The sequence below is a fragment of the Polypterus senegalus genome, chromosome 11, assembly GCF_016835505.1.
Source record: "Polypterus senegalus isolate Bchr_013 chromosome 11, ASM1683550v1, whole genome shotgun sequence".
In the NCBI taxonomy this organism is placed as follows: domain Eukaryota; kingdom Metazoa; phylum Chordata; class Cladistia; order Polypteriformes; family Polypteridae; genus Polypterus; species Polypterus senegalus.
In genome coordinates this window covers 85,974,954-85,992,353 of record NC_053164.1, presented here as the reverse complement: position 1 = coordinate 85,992,353, position 17,400 = coordinate 85,974,954, and positions in this window count along the sequence as shown.

The following is a 17,400-nucleotide window of genomic DNA, read 5'->3' as shown; positions in this document are numbered from 1 at the left end:
GTGTAATCATGTTCATGGGTTTAATCTGTACTTTTTAATTAAGTTATTCTTTCCCTGTTCATGAACTCATTTGTTTCATGCAGAAGGTTTATGTTGTACATATTCAGTTGATTGCAAAAGTATTCAGTCCTTTGGCCACTTCCCTAATTTTACTGAACAAGCTGTATGCTGTTATTTAATATGACATTGTGTTTTATGTAAAAAAAAAAATAAAGCCTTAAGAGGACAAAAAGGAAATATGTTTTTGTCATAATTATTAGAACCTCACGCTTAACATTTTGTAGAGCCACTTTTTGATGCAGTAACACATCTGGGCTAAGCAATGTACAGTACAATTACACCCTTTTTGACAGAGGTTTTTGTTTATTCTTCCAGGCAGATTTCCTCCAACTTGATGATCGCCATATGTTAACGTTAGTCAGATGACACTTATTAGTGCCACAGGTTCTCAAATGGATTGAGGTCAGGGTTATTTTGCCCTTTGTAGGCCTAGACCCAGCCTGAGTTTATTTTGCGCTTTTGTTTGGGATCCTTGCCCGGCAGACTGAAACAAATTCTCTTTCAGTATTTGTTGTACTTTTTTGTATTTTCATTCCGTCTGTTTCAATTGTTGACAAAAAGCAGCCCGATATGATTCTGTAACCACCATGATTCTTCATTGTATTGTACAGTGACAATTAAGGTATCTTGCATTTTACTGTATGTTAATTTTGAGACATAGGAAATGTTACATTTGTGCTACTCTTAACTCTTTGAAAATTTTCAAAAAAGCTATCTTGGTGTCATCTGACCATAACCCCTTTACCACATCACAACTGGGTCACACACATGCTTTTTGGCAAACTCCAAACATACATGTGTATTATTTCTTTTTGAGTGATTGATTATTTTGTACCACTCTCCACTATAGGTCAGTGTTTTACTGAGCTTCTGAAACAAATGACTGGTCCATCTTCACTTCAGTCTCACCTAATGACCTCTATGTCTCTTGCAAAGTGATTGTTGCCCTCTTCGCTCCTTATCTTCCTTTTATGTCCTTGTTTCCACAGAGATTTATGAGTGTGACCTTTTCCAGGCAGTGTCTGGATGATCATGCATCGTTTCCACTAACTGGTCATTGAAGAGACACTATCCAATGGTTCATCCAAACATTTAGTTATTGGTTTATACCATTTTTTAAATTCACTTTGTATTTTTATTAAAAATCCATTTTAGTCTTCATTTTTACAGCTGCCTTGGTTCATACCCTGTATAATGAGTTCTTAACCAATACGCTTTAGTGCTGCAGTTACTGTAATGATTCACGTGTATAGACCAATTGTGAGGCAATTGTGTGCTTGCTAGGCAATCATTTTTTACCTATGTAAACTTAGAGTGCAAATGATATATATACTGGTATATATTTTTTTCTTAAGATTTGTTCTAATATAAAACAATACCATAAAAAATAGAGTTTCAGTCTCTGTATTAAAAATGTAACTGAGAAAAATTACGCTGTATGATTTGTTATTTAGTAAAATTAAAAACAATTGCTCTGAATACCACTGCAAGGTACTTTATATAAAATAAATATAACAAAAAAAAAACAATAAACCACATAATAGACTTTGTAAAAATGGACTGTGATGGAAAACAAATAAAATAAATAAATGAATAAATAAATAAACACAGCATATGGCCACCAGTGCTTCAACCTGTGTCTCAGTCTCAAATCATGACCCCAATGTGTTGCATGGAGTGTTTCAGATATTAGGCAGAGGGAGAGTTATTGATCTTCATCTGTGTCTTTATTATCTACTCTGAGGGTAGAAGATGAAAATTGGTGTCTGTGGTACATCTAAATTCTTTCCTTGTGCACCATTCAAGTCAGACTCCAAAATCTTATCCATGTATGTGACTGTATGTGTGTGTGTGTATATATATATATATATATATATATAGATAGATAGAGAGAGAGAGAGCGAGAGCATATAAAGTGTGTGTGTGTTTGTGTATATATATATATTATATATAGAGAGCTAGAGATCCACAAAAGGAGCAATTGAGTCATATCTTAACATGTTTTTTTTTTATTCCAAAGCTTTCGACAACCTGACAGATGTCATCAGAGGAGGAAAATGATTAGACATATAGGAATCAAAGGCAATATATAGCTGGTGAGGGGTGTGGATAGAGGGGTAGGTTGTAAAGGGGTTGGGAGTGGATTAGTAAGGTTAAGTTTGGAAGGTGTTGGTCATACAGTCTTTTTTCTGATTTTTTTTAGATTTTTTTCTTTTTAAGCCTGCATAAAAAGTCCATGTGTCTGTTAATGGTGTTATCATTAGAGAGCCACAATTCAGCCAGCTCTCTAACACTCTTGATATTGGTTCTGAATTTTACTTTCACTGTGTACCAGTTAAAAGTGTGTCCAGTGGAACTTGTATGTGTGTAAATCAGAGACCGGGGTCCATCCTTTTGACGGCATTGAAATGTTCATGTATATGTGTTACGGGTCTTCTAGATGTTTGTTCCATGTATTCCACTGGACATGTATTGCATGGAATGCTACAAACTGCATTTCCTGTCTCTGTGGTTCACTTTTTGCTTTTAGCATTGAAAAGTACAGTCTGTAAAGTGTTTTCTGACTTGTGCTCTATCTTGATCCCAAATCTGGACAGGACATGTGCACACCTCAATGATAAGGGAAGGTGTGTTACATTTTGTGGAAGACTGAGTTTGGAGTCAACTGTTTGGTGAAGACTCTGCTGTCTCCTGTATAGGCATTGAGTTATTAGCAATTTAACAGGCAAATGAAATATCAGCAGTACATTTGTGTTTGTGTGAATGTGTTTTGCAATGGATTGGTGCTCTTTCCAGGGATTCTCTTTCTTGCCTTTATAACTGTCACGGTCATGATAGGTCTTAGAAGGAATAATTATGGAAAATTAGTCCTATCTGTGGAAAAGCACATTTGTAAAATGGATGGTTGGATAGCAGTAAGTAAATAATTCCCTCTACATTCTTCCTTCTTTTCATCTTTTCTTACTTCTGTGGGGTCAGTGAGCTTGATCAACCTTCTCCTTTCAGGTCAGATCAGGTTGGGGAGCATGCACTGGTACAGTGCATTGCTTCACCCACCATATGACGAAACAGTTTGGGATCCCAGTTGGCAACCCCCCATCTACCTATGACCATCTATCTGCTACAGCCAGGTGTTATGTTGACGTCCCCTTGGCCGAGTCCAGCCGCTGAGGTCCTCAGCAATGAGGTTCCCTTAAGCAGAATCACCCTTGAGGAATTGTGTCACATGGCTGTAGTGCCGTAACTGACGCACCCTCACAATGCAGGTAATGTGCCTCATTCGGGACTCCGTGAGCAACCGCACATTCAACAAAAAGTCAAACCAACGGTACCCAAGGATTCCCTGGAGAGACGCAGTACAGAAAGAGTCCAATCTTCATCTCAGGTCACTGGATAGCGTTATTCTAAAGACTTGGACCTTTGTCCTTTAGCAAAGATATCTTGAGTGCCACACTACCCTTTCCAGCAACCTCATGAGCTCCCATGCTCTCCTAATCTGTAAACTGACTTCATTGTAAGAGTCACCAGGTGGAGGTTGACATTCTCTCCGCAGACAGACACACTGCTGATGGCTGTGCCCAAGAGGTCATTAAAGACCTGAATCTTGGTTTGTATCCAGGACAAATAGAAACATTCAGAATCCTTGCTCAGTCTCACTCCTTCAGACTTAGTAATTAAAATGATGGTGCTATTTTGAATTCCTCATGAAAAACTTCAAATTAGAATTTTAACTTATAGCGTTAATACTCTCAGATATATCAAATACAATCGTAAACCTGCATGCTGTTAAAAAAAATAGAATTTTGAATGTTTTTAAACATAGTTTGGCTGTCATAGAATCAGATGCCAATATACCAAATTCTCTGAAATCCACAGGTGCTCATGCGAGGCTATTTGCTATATGCTATACAAAGAATGCAAATAGTCACTGGGAGATCACTAATTATTTAATTATATGTGTGAATGTTGTGTAATCTGGTCATTGTGGAAACATTCTGTTTTGGTCATTACTTACAATGTGGTCTAAAGATCATGAAAAATTGTCATATAATCTTCACTGAGATTGTAACTCCTGTTATGCACTGCTGATAGAGATGCTTTCAATGATAAAAGACATGATGGGCAATCATTTAAAAATATACTTACTTGTGGGAGTATAATAATTACAGTAACCAGTGTAAAAGTAACATTCTTCCTTCTCTTACAGTCAACAAAATATTTGAAAAACTATCTGTTGAGATTTTTTGTGGTAAAGTGTCTACTTATTTGCCATTTCCTCATTTAACTTGCATCTACTCTACATGCCCTGCTAAGTGTTCAGTACTTGTGGATCAAGTAAAAGTGCCAAACAGCTTTCGAATTTGAAGAGCAATGCTAATGTATTACTCTTGCTGTTCAATTCCTCATCCATTAAAATTAATCTGGAAGAGTTTTTTATTGATTAATGCTTTAAACATGTGTTTTCCTATAGGCATTAACTAATATTTAATAAAACAGAATACAAAGGTACTGTTTTATGAAAACACATGCAAATTTTATTTCACTTCTGAAATTACATCAATCCCCTATAAAACAAAACAAAAGTCATTACTACCATACTATATATAGTTTTCTCATACATTGTATATTGTGCTGTCGATTGTTTTTCCATTTGTCCAGAATTGGTGCAATACCTAAAGAAAGTCCAACGAAATTATGTTGCCTAGCAATAAAGATCAAGTTCAATAAATTAAAAACAATATATAAAACATATTGCTAAAAAATTGTTTTCTCTAATATGAATCAGTGTTTATTTAACTGAATCACATCTGGTCAACCATTGGCTTGATCTTAAAATTGCTTTAATATAATGTACTGTACTTGAAAAGGCATTGTTTACCTTAAATATACCTAACAAATTTATATTTTATGCACTTTTTGATACAGGACATTTTGTGCAGTTTACAGCTTGCATTAACTAGGCATCAGACCATAACACATTTTTCGAATGACGTAGTACTAAGTAGTCCATCAAGTTCAAAATTTTATAAGCGCTCCAGCTTTATGATTTGGTCTATTGTTTCAGGTTCTAGCAACCTTTTAATATGGAGGAGTAGTTTTGAATACATTTCCCCTTAAGTTGTACTTTTGTTCACAATTACATATTTTAATATGTAAATGACAAGTTCTGCTAGTTCATTTTTGTCAATATAATTTTGAACATCTGAATTAGGTCTCTGCAGTGGGCTGGCGCCCTGCCCGGGGTTTGTTTCCTGCCTTGCGCCCTGTGTTGGCTGGGATTGGCTCCAGCAGAACCCCATGACCCTGTAGTTAGGATATAGCAGGTTGGATAATGGATGGATGAATTAGGTCTTCAAATCACATTCTTTGTTTGAGTAAATAAGTTCAGTTCCCTCACGTCATGCATGAAATGGCAATGTGAAATGGAAGCACCAGACAAGAAAATAATATGCTAAAGGAAGAGAGAGATAATTCAAAAGGACTGAGAAAGAACAGTCAGGACCAGCTGAGGTTGTTTCCAAAATCAGAAATACTGCCAAAAACAGAAGACAAAATTAACCTAAACTGGAGAAAGTAATAAATAAATAAATACAAATACACCTCTGAAAATAAACTGCAAAGAAAGCTTTTCCTGCTAAAGAAAGACACCTTTTTGTTCAGATTTCAGACCCTGAAGTGCATGTGACTTGGCCTTATGAAGATGACCACCACGATGTCCCATGCATGTAAACACATTCACAAATGTATATATGATTTAATTTCCATTATAAGTGTCATCAAAAACAAAGTTTTGTGCATTAATCTGTTTGGCCTCTCTTCGCTGCAGAGCTTCTTAGACAAGTATGATTTTTTTGCCACACAGTGACCAGAATATTTCATAGTACTCCAAGTGTTTACTTGTCTAGTGAACTAGTATATTATTGAGTTCAAACATAATGGCCCTTAAATTGTATTCATTTTTTATCAGAGGTGTGACCAGAACATCATGTGTGGGTGGGCATTTAGCTTGTCTGGGGGGGGCAAAAAATATCCATCCATCCGTCCCCATTTTTGTAGGGGGGTCAATAATAATAACAACATAGTTTTATATAACATATAAAAGCAAAAATTGTGGCATAAATCATAACCTATTGTTCAATAAAATTAACAGAGGCAATGGAACTTGTATTATTTTTTGTGAACAAATATAGAACTACATATACAAGGTAAATATCAATAAAGCCAAATGTATACAACATATGAGAGCAAGAACAGAAACGTGGATCATTGTAGTCTTTAGGGAGGCTATAGGATATCAGTTTACAGTGTTAAACCTGGATATTATCTACAGGACCGGTCTGCACTTACTCTTGGCAAATTCTGAAATAAATTCATTCATGCCTAGATTTTCTGTGACGTTTTTCTCATGTGCCAGAATGACTACATTTCTGTTCCTTGAATGCAGCATTGTTCGGCGGAGTGGAGTGAAATTGCAGTTCAAAGTAGAGAAACAGCTTTCACATGCAGTTGAAGACACACCAATGATGAGTGCTGTGACATATAGCAAATGCTCTTTGTACTGCTGAATGCTTTTGCATGCTTCAGAGAGATTAGCATCAGCTAGCAGTTTATTGATCAACTTTTGCTTTTGCCACAGCAATTTCATTTTGCAAGCTCATGCTGTTTTGCTCTGTGCCTGCAAGTGCCTGAAGTGGTTTCAGGAGAGAATGATCAAGATATAATTCTGATTTGGGCCGGAGAAGCGATGTGGCCCTCAATAATTCAACATTTCTCTGAGAGAATCTTGTCTCCATTTCCACAATAGCTATATCAAGAATGCTGAACATAGCCCTTTTAAAAGTCTGATTAGGAGCAATTTGTTCATCAGATTCGACACGACAATAGTATCATCAAGCTGTGAATTAACTTTCCGTTTCCTTTTGAGTGAATTGGTAGGCCTACTTTCACACTGAGAGAAATGCTTCTCCCAGAATGAAACACATCTCATCTCCTTCAGTGGGGCCAGTGAAGCTGTCACCACCTTCTCAGCAGTGCACAAATCCACTGCATGTGCCTATAGAATTGCATTGGCTGGTTTCAGTACACCAGGCACATGAAGGAGGAATTTTCCTGTAGTGAAGAAATTCTGCTTTTTAATTGGGTCAAAAGACCACATGCTTCTATGTAAATGTCAAAAGGGGCAGTGTCAGCCTCTGCTACCTATGAGAGAACCCCCCTTATAGCTTCCTCATTGTTGACAATGGACTTTGTGACGTCATAATGACTGGTCCATCATATTTCTAGAAGTCTTGCCAGTGTGGGTATATTGTATGTGTGTGAGACATAATGTCTGTGACAAAATGTGTTCAATGAATTTGACCAGTCAAAGAACTTCTTAGCCAGAGGTTCTGATTTCATTGCATGTATCACTGGTAAATGGAGGTGGTGGTTGTAGCAGTGTACATATGGAATATACTTACCAACTTTGTTTTGTAACAAAGCCTGGACACCACCCCTTGCCCCAGACATGACAGAAGTACCATCAAAACACTGATACACTAAATTGTCTAGGCTGTAACCTTGCTCAGAGAGATGTGACAGAATTTAGTTACAAATATATTCAGCATCAAGCTGATTCAGTTGAATTAAGCCAATCAGGTGTTCTTCAGGGATGGAGCTCTGGACAAATCTAATCACTACAGAAAATTCTCAGTGTTACAGCGATCCCTGGTACCATCACTTTTAATGCAAAGTCCAGGACAGTCAGCTTTTTCATATTTGGTCTTGATATCTTTTACCATCATTTTGGCAAGAGTCTCAATTATTTCATTTTGAATTACATTGGATGTGTATTTTGCGTTGTCTGGGATGTATGTTACAATTTCTGCAAGTTTGGCATCTTTTTTGATTGTGTAATCAAAGAACTTAAGGAAAAGTCCCTCCTCCCCACCTTCATTTGTGATTGTGACCACGCAAAGCCAGTTCATTGACTGCAAGGAACTGAACAGCCTCCCCAATGCTTTTCACATAATATCCATTCTTTCGTATCTGGGTTTGACCCAGTAGTTGAACTATGCTTTCACCCGTCTCTCTTGCAGCAGGCAAAGCAAAGGCTGGCATCACGGACAACAGAATATTCAAGCCATGGTCGAGACTGATACCATCTTGCACTAAAACATCTGAGTGTCTTTCCAAATGCGCACTTGTGATAATTAATTAAAATGGGCTGGGATGGGCTATCCATATTTAAGTCAGGCAGACCGGACTGTATATTATGTCGAAGGCAGAGGTTTGGTACCCGACATGGGCGCAGAGCTGGAGGATTTTGTAGGCTTATCTACATCTTTTGGAGTTTCAGTTCCCGACGTGGGTGTGCTATGTTGTGTGTTGGTAGCTGCGGTGCTGGGCTCAACTGTGGAGCCAGCAGCTCGCGGAGGGATAGAGGTTGAAAATGTCTGCCTTTTAATAAGCCACCTATGCATAGCCTTTGGTATTACCAACCAAAAAATAAAAGAAGAATGGAACGTATATATTGTTTTAATTAAAGAATGAGGTCAACAGGTTCAAAACGTGCTGCAAAATGTGCGGCGAAGTGAACTGTGAAAATCAAATGTTATTCTTCTCCAGAGTTTTCATTGGACAGACAGAGCATTTTGCAGGGTGGGCAGTGCCCACCCCAGCCCCCCTGTGGTCACGCCTCCATTCTTTATTAATTGTTTGCTTCTGTATATTGTCCCAATAATATGCAAAGATTTTGTGGATTTTTTGTGTTTTACTCTAAAGTTGGCCAGTTTTGCAATAATCATTGCTGATTACTTTGATAATTTGGTCTTTCTTTATTGTTTTGTTTTTAATTTCTGGCTGCCATTTTGGTTCACTCAATTGACAGTATTATGTGGATCAGTGAACATATTTCTAGGATTGTGAAGCTGTTATCATTACATGATGGCTGTAAGGGACACATTGTGATGTTGTCCTCAGGAACTATAAAAACAGCATGCTACCTCTAGGATTCATGATTCTGGAAACCTGAAAATATTATTTGTGTTGTCATTATTGTGACTTTGTGGAAGAATAATTTTAGGGTAACACAGCATTCATCTTTAAGAAATAGCATAAGGGGGTAGTTAATGTCGGAAACAAGATAAAGATCAAGTGAACAACAAATTGTACACAGGAAATATAAGAATTGGTTTAGGAATAATGCTGAGATGGTCAAGTAAATAAAGAACATACCAGAAGAAAGGTTGATGTAATATACAAAATGTACTGAAGGACGACTAAAAGATGACTAAGAAATCAGCAGATGTCCTATAAACTAGAATGGACAGTTATTATATGCACAGAAATTTCAAGGATGGTGGCTCATCTCAAAAGGTATAAAAAGAACCAGAATATAATATAATGGACTTTTATTTTATATAAATCATTTGAGTGTAAACCAACGAACCAACCAGAGTAAAATGTATGCATTGATTGACAGGGTATGTACATTGAACAGTTTATAAAATGAACCTCTATTCTTTTTCTATGAGTATTCTGATCATTCTGACCATGCTGTAACGGACTGCTTTTGAAGAATGCTCCCTTCAAGGCATTTTGCTGAGGAGTAATTAAAAGATACAATGAACAGCCTTTTCTCCTGCTTGATTACTGATTTGTCCTGTTAGAGGATTTTTTTTCTTTAATAAGATGTTATTTTCGACAGCATTTTAAAGGCTCCAAACTTTGCTAGCTATTGGGCATTGGTTCTCTTGATTCATTGATTTCATATTTTTGACCTCAGCCTGTTTTTTTTTGTGTTTTGATCTCCCAGTTCTTGACCTTATGCCCATCTTGGCTCTTTGTTCTGCCTTCTATTACTGGAAGAACACATTGAAAACATCACAAGCATATAAACCACTACATTCTTTTCAGGATTTACTTTGTACAGATAGCACAACCAAGTTTGTATTTGTTATTAATAATCTTTATGCATCCACATACTGCACCACATAACTTTTGCCTGCATTCAATTGCATTTGAAAAGTATTGACTTGTTTTCAAGACTGACTGCTTTTAAAATGCAAAGAATATTGTCAATTGCAAATTTTACTAGTTTAGTTGTTACAGGATTTCTTTCAACTACTTCAGTTACCTGACCAAAAAAGTCAACCAAATGCCAGCTGTTATTTCTTTCATATAAGTACTGCCCTTGTTTATTCCTCATTAATCTAGTGGACAGGATAGAACAAGGCTAATTAAGTTTATAATGTTTGCATCCATTTTATCTCTCTTCTTTTGGACAAGAATCATATTTGTAATGCTCCAGTCTTTCATCCCTTCTACATTAATAAGTGTATTACTAGAACAGGTTTACGAACTGGTGTCTTTTCTGTATTTCAGTAATTTCAGATTAATCCCATCACGTCCAGGGGCTTTGGGTTCCTTGTGCCCTGAAATGTTCCGCCTGTATTGTAAATGGTAAAATGTCCACAGACATTCTTTGGTAAGTGTGAACTCATGCATGCATAAAATGAAGTCAGTCTAAATTGTACATCTAGCAATCTGACGTCTTTATTGTTGGACAAATGGGTTCTCATATTTACACCTTTCTAACTCTGACATTACATATTTAGTATAAAGTTATGAAAACAAACGTTAACCTAGTTTTACTCCATTTCATAAATGATGTAGCTCAAATGTTTTTACAAGATGTTAAAGAAGTAATTACATGCAAAGAAAAACAAGATCAGATTAGAAAAATAATGCATATATAGTATGCACAAAATAATGCACAGTTATATACATAAGACATACTTTATAATTAAGAGAAATTGGGTCCTCAAATATAGAATTGTCTTTTTTTAAATATTTAACTCTCTCAATGACATAACAATGATAAGGTCAGCTGGCCAGGGTGGACAAAAATAAATTAAAAAATTAAAAAAAAACTTGAGTAAAGTATTAGAAAAAACTAAATCTGTAGGGGTTCAAGGCCAAAAGACCATCCAGCCCCCACGAGGCATTCTACCTAACATAACTGTTCTTAAGTTGTTCTTTGTTGTTATTGTTTTTTATCTTAGAGCACGGGTGTCGAACTCTGGTCCTGGAGGGCCACAGTGGCTGCAGGTTTTCATTCTAACCATCTTCTTCATTAGTGAACAGTTTTTGCTGCTAATTAACTTCTTTTGCCTTAATTTTAATTAAGTTGACTCGGACCCCTTTTTTGTTTCTTTTTTCCTTAATTAGCAGCCAAATAATAGTAAGACACAAAACAAGCTGCTACATGACCAGTTCACCTGTGCCCATCACACAATATCTGAAAGTAAAGAAAAGTAAAATTCTCAGTAAGGCTGTTCTCTCAGGTCACCAAAATATGTTGACAGTGCTGTGGCAGAATGAGAGCAGCAACAAGCCATGGAATTAAATAATGAATTTAATTAACAGCAAGAATCGGCTTCCCATTAAGAAAGTGATTAGAGTGAAATTGGTTGGAGTTTGCAGCCCCGGTTTATCTGCTCATCTGTTGACTCGTTTCACATCTCATTTCTGTTTAGCTGTCATTTAATGAAGAAATGAAACAACTGAGAGAACTGAATCCTTAAAAACAGGGCTTTTAAAATAAAGGGAAAACAAAGTTAATTAGCAGTGAAAACTGGTCACCGATTAGGAAAAGGGTTAGAATGAAACCCAGCAGCCACTGCAGCCCTCCAGGCCTGGAGTTTGACACCCCTGTCTTAGAGGATTCAACACAGTGGGTAAGTAATTGTTTATCCTTTGAGAAAATAAACAAATTCTTCTACGTTTATGTCTGGTTTATTGAACATTACGTTGATATATAATAAGTGTAAACTAGCCCCAAAAAAGTGACTGTGCCTGTGTGTATGCCTTGCAATGGACCCAATGCTGGCAATATAGACTTCATTTTCCTATGACACTGTATCAGATCTCTTTTTAATTAGGCCTAAGGACCAAACAGGAAATCCTGATGGGGACTGATACCATTAAAAAACCCTAGCTCAAAACAAACTTTATTTAATTAGAATAGAACAAAAAAGAAATTTTATAAAAGAATTCCAAAGAAATTTAAAATTAACAAAAACAAAATCGATTACAATACCACTAATGGTAATTCAGTTAGCAAAGTCCAATTCTGAACTCCAAAATCCTCTTACTCAAAGCCAAAATTGTAAAACCAGGCATTTTAGAACAAAATGAGATGATCACAACTACCGGTAAAATAAATTACAACTAAAATCACAGTACACAGAAGTAGAGATAAAATGAGGACTTGAATTAGGTCTTAGGTGCCCCAGTAATGTTGGGGCCTGTAATTTACTTAGGGGTCTTATACCTCATTGTAAAATATACTCAACAAGACATGGAGGGAACTCTGATAACATAATTAACAATACAGAACAGAAACAGTGCTGAAACAGAGTATTTTGCAAGAAAAATATACAAAAGACACCCATTGGGCGAAACCCTTGTTAAATCCTAACAAAAATGTTTTTCATAAAAATAAATAACCACATTATAGTCCTCTTCAGATGTGTACACCTTAAATTATTGTATTTGTAATTTATTATTTATAATTTGTCATTGTTCTTCCTAAACATGCAATTATTCTTCATTGCTTATTGCTAATTAATTTTACATGGGTTATATTTAGCTTCAAGTATAATTCATTGCTAGTAGGTTATTAGATGCTCATGATCCTGATGCTCAAATATCCTTCTAGTGTTATTTTATTTAAATACAGGCTGCCATAAGCTTAGTTTAGTGCTTTTCAATTAGGGTAAGATGAACATGGAGAGAGCTGCATCATTTGAGCCCAAGTGGACGAAAACAAAAGAATATAAGTTTTTAAAATGATTAAAGGGCTACAGAAAGTTAATATATAATGTGTATTTAATGCACAATAAGCTACTCCACCATTACACTGGATCGTTACTGGAAGTTGGCTTAGGTCATATTTTAAACAGATGTTATAGATTAAAGACATGTTTTGATAAAGACATCTTTTCCTTTATGTATTTCATGTTTTACATACTCTAATGCAGCTGTCTAAGAGGTATCATTTGTGTGCTCAGGAAGGATGTCCACAAATTATGGTGTAATGTCAGAAATAAGTCTTTCTGCATGACAAGATAATCATAAGAGTTATACATATTTAAAAATGTAATAGAAAAAAGCCACATATCAGAATGTAATAGAGAGACAATTATTCTACACAGTTTATTCATCAACTATTTCTCAATGATAGTTTTATCATTGCACATTTACTTCAACAATTTTATAAGGCATCAGAGAAAAACTGAATATACATAATAATAGTCAGCTTATGATTTTTTAGTCAATATATCATCTGTAAAATGAGGGGATTTGAGATAATGCATAACAGCACCATAATGCGAACATGGAGAATGCAATTGATGCAACCCGTTGCACAGCTAGAAATTATGAATTGTTGAAAAAGCATTCAGAATTATTGTGACAATTTGATTTGCCAACCATGACACCCATAGCAATAATGTTACCTTTTAGGTGAGAAGAATTGTATTTTGAGCCTGCTGGCTCAGCACTCCAGGAGATGACCTGGGCACTCTCTGTGTCCTGTTTTGTTTTGGTAGCCAGCTAGGAAATGAACCCAGATAGTGAGATCTGTGAGCCAGCACTGCCGCTTCACCTTTTCATTCCAGTTCCCTGCAGACAATTGTAAATAAGAGCAGCAGGTGACATTATGGATGTGTAATCCAATTACAATACTTTTTAAAGTTTCAATGTAATTCTTAAAATCCTTTCTAAATGGATGTAAATTACAGCAGATGCCATGAACTTTTGTTCCTTCTTCTTCTTTCATGGTCTATTTTTCTGCCGGTAAAACTTTGATGAAATGTAAAATTCTCCATGGAAAATTAATTTCCTCTAGAATTAATATCTAATGAAACGTGTTTTGTATCACAGTGCACTTTTGGCAAATGTCAATTTTTTTGCTAATGTCATAGTATGAGAGAATGGTGCTATATGCTTTTTGAAGGGCACACTTTCAGCCTGGGGTCTCTACATTTTGAGCTTTCTCTATTTGAGATGATTTCTAAAATCGTTTATAACTGAATGAAGAAGGCCTATATTAAAATGAACACCATTATAGAATTAAGGCGTAAGAAGTTTTAGATGGTGATACTTATGGTTTATAATTCATTGTTGAAACCTTACTTGGTACGCTATATAGTGTTCAAGACAACCTATTATAAGGATGACAGGATTAATGATGAAATAATAACAAATATATAACTATTATTATTTTTATTATTCATTTAGCAGATGTCTTTAATCATTATATAAACCATATTACATACAATGAGAAATTAAAAAGTACAGAGTTCATAAGTAATACCAAATTTCAAAATACAAGTAGTGTAGTATCACAGTTAGTCTAATGAACAGATGAAAAACTAGAATTTAAACAAAATCAAAGATGCTTGGTAAGGCTGGTACAGCTTTAGCTATCAGGAGGGAAACATCCATCCATCCATCCATTATCCAACCGGCTATATCCTAACTACAGGGTCACGAGGGTCTGCTACAGCCAATCCCAGCCAACACAGGGTGCAAGGCAGGAAACAAACCCCGGGCAGGGTGCCAGCCCACCGCAAGAAGGGGAACAGACAGAAAGAAAGTTCAAGAAATCCCAAGATAGGGTGGTTTATAAATATAAATCAGGCACTGGTTTAGACTTTATAAATAGACACCTAATAAAATTTTTGTAATGTTGTACTGTTTAGGGGATGCTTATTCTTCAGCCTGGGGGCAAGACCTGAGAGGCTCTACCAATATTAACATGTATGGCAAGAGGAGGGACAGACAGCAAACAGACTGAAGCAGAATGGAAACTTCTTGAATGAGCATAAGGAAAGACCAAAGCCTGGAGGTATTGAGGAGCACATCCATAAAGGGTCCATACTGTAGGTCAAGACTTAGACTTAGTTTTGAATTGGATCCTTGTAGCAGCTGAAAGACAGTAGAGAACGTTATATGGAAGAAGAGTGTGACTGCAACAAGAACACAGAACACCAGGCAAGCTGCTCCATCTTTGAAGTATGGAGGGCTTCGATAGCTCTATCTGGAAATCCAGTCAGGAGAGAGTTGCTGAAGTCCAGCCAAGAGATGACAGTGAGTAACATATGTAAGCCAGCTTTAAACAATAGTAACCAATAGTAAGACAACACCGTTTTCATTAATGAAATACTGCAAAAGTTACAACTTTTATATTTTCTCAAAATGCTGAAAAATTAATTCACATTTTAATTTTTAGCCAGCTATATTGCTGTAATGTACTCCTGCCAGGACAAACTCAGAAAGGTATAAATTGATTGCAACTTGTTCAAACTGCATCAGCAAAAACCAGCATAAAAAAATCTGAGCACATCTCTTGAGCAGTGTTATGTTGGTTATCTCTGTACTTTAGAATTGATTTTAAAACACTCTTAATCATATACAGTATAAAGCTTTCAACCAAATGTTATGTCTCCTTATATATTTGGGGAGCCTGTCCTCTTACATTGCCAGTAGTAATTTTAGATAATCAAACTCTGTTTTTCTTATTATTCCAAGAGCCAAGCATAAAAAAGTGGTCAGGGGGCCTTTTAACACATGCACCAAATATCTGGAATGCTCTGCCGATAGTTACACCAAGCTAATACTGTGGAAAATTCTTATAAACTGTCTTTTTTAGATTATCTTTTTCGTAATTCCAATAGATTAATAATAATGTTGAAATATTAAATACAGTAATTAAAAGACTTGCACTTATTACTTCTATTTTCTGTTTTCTTTTCCAGTTTTCTGCAGGGTCATCTCGAGCCACTGCCTTCTGATTAAAGTACTGTACAGCAACTTGTGATGTTGGATGTAATATGAACACTTTTGAAGAGACCCATTGCATCTAATCTTTTGATTTCAGTGACAGCCTTAAGATTTTCTTCAATCTGGCCTTCACAAAGTCCATTTTAGTGAGTTGGCCCTTGTCTTCAGTCAAAAATATTTTTGCTGCTTCTTAAGCTGCTTCTCTGTCATCTTTGTCTTTGTCATTCTTGACCTTTCCTCATCTTTCAATAATGATAACCACTCTCTGTATCTCTCTCCCTGTCTTTAACTCAGAACCACAGGTTCTAAGTTTCTGATTGGTCCTCCTGTGTGTCATGATATTTTCTTCATAAACTATCCACTGGTGTGCCTCAAGGATTGCTCCCCCATTCTTCTTTTCTTCTTTCTCAACGCATCATCATGTCTTCTCAGGGCTTCTCCTCTGTGTTAATGATTGACAAATCTTCATTTCAGTTCTGTGTTTCACTCCACAGCTTTCAGTCCTGAAAATCAATTGCTTCTCTGCTATCTAAGTATGGGGAAATGAACATCATCTTAAAATTAACCTTTTAAAGCTCAATATCTTGTACTTGCATTCATATGCTTTACCAACCAGTCTTGTCCCTGTGTTTAGCCAGTCATTTACCTGTCTATATGGTAACTGCCATTTTCTTTCATCATTGTTCATCCAGCTGTACCAACAAGCCATAGAAGCCTTGTATCTGCTGCCTTTTGGTGGCAACTTATTTTTTAGCAAGCCATTAGCACCATTTAGGAAAATTCACAAAATAATTTTTAATGCTTAGTTATGATCTGGCCTTCCTGTATGTGAACCTATGGTATCAATTAATAATTTTGATCCTCACTTATTATAAGAATTTTATTGAAGAAATTCCATCCATCCATCCATTATCCAACCCGCTATATCCTAACTACTGGGTCTGCTGGAGCCAATCCAAGCCAACACAGTGCGCAAGGCAGGAAACACACCCCGTGCAGGGTGCCAACCCACCGCAGATTGAAGAAAAGTCTGGAAATGATTTTTGATTAACTTTTTTTAACCACAATTTTTTCTATCATTATGGTAATTCACCTCTGCTCCTCAGAAGAAGATAGTTATCTAGTGAGGAAAAAGGGATAAAAAATATTTTTAATTTGTTCATGTAGCTCGATTATTTCTATTGAATTAATTGGGATCCTCTATCTGGAAACTTCTTTTTTGTACTTAAACAAGTGATGATTAATTGGCAGATATGTTACTCATTTATTAAACCCTTCAAGAAGATATGATCCCGTAAATGTACAAAGGGTGTAAGTATTTTGGTTCTGAGAAGATTGTAGGTGTATAATTTAGCAGCTTAAGCAAGTGCCTTACAGAAATGATCTTACTGTGCCCCCTCAGATCATCTTGTTACATACATATTTCTCCTTTTAGTGTGTAACAGGGCGTCATTTTTATCATCTCTGCTCTTTTCCTGGTGAAGTTTCTAGGAGCAGCAATCTGAGCTA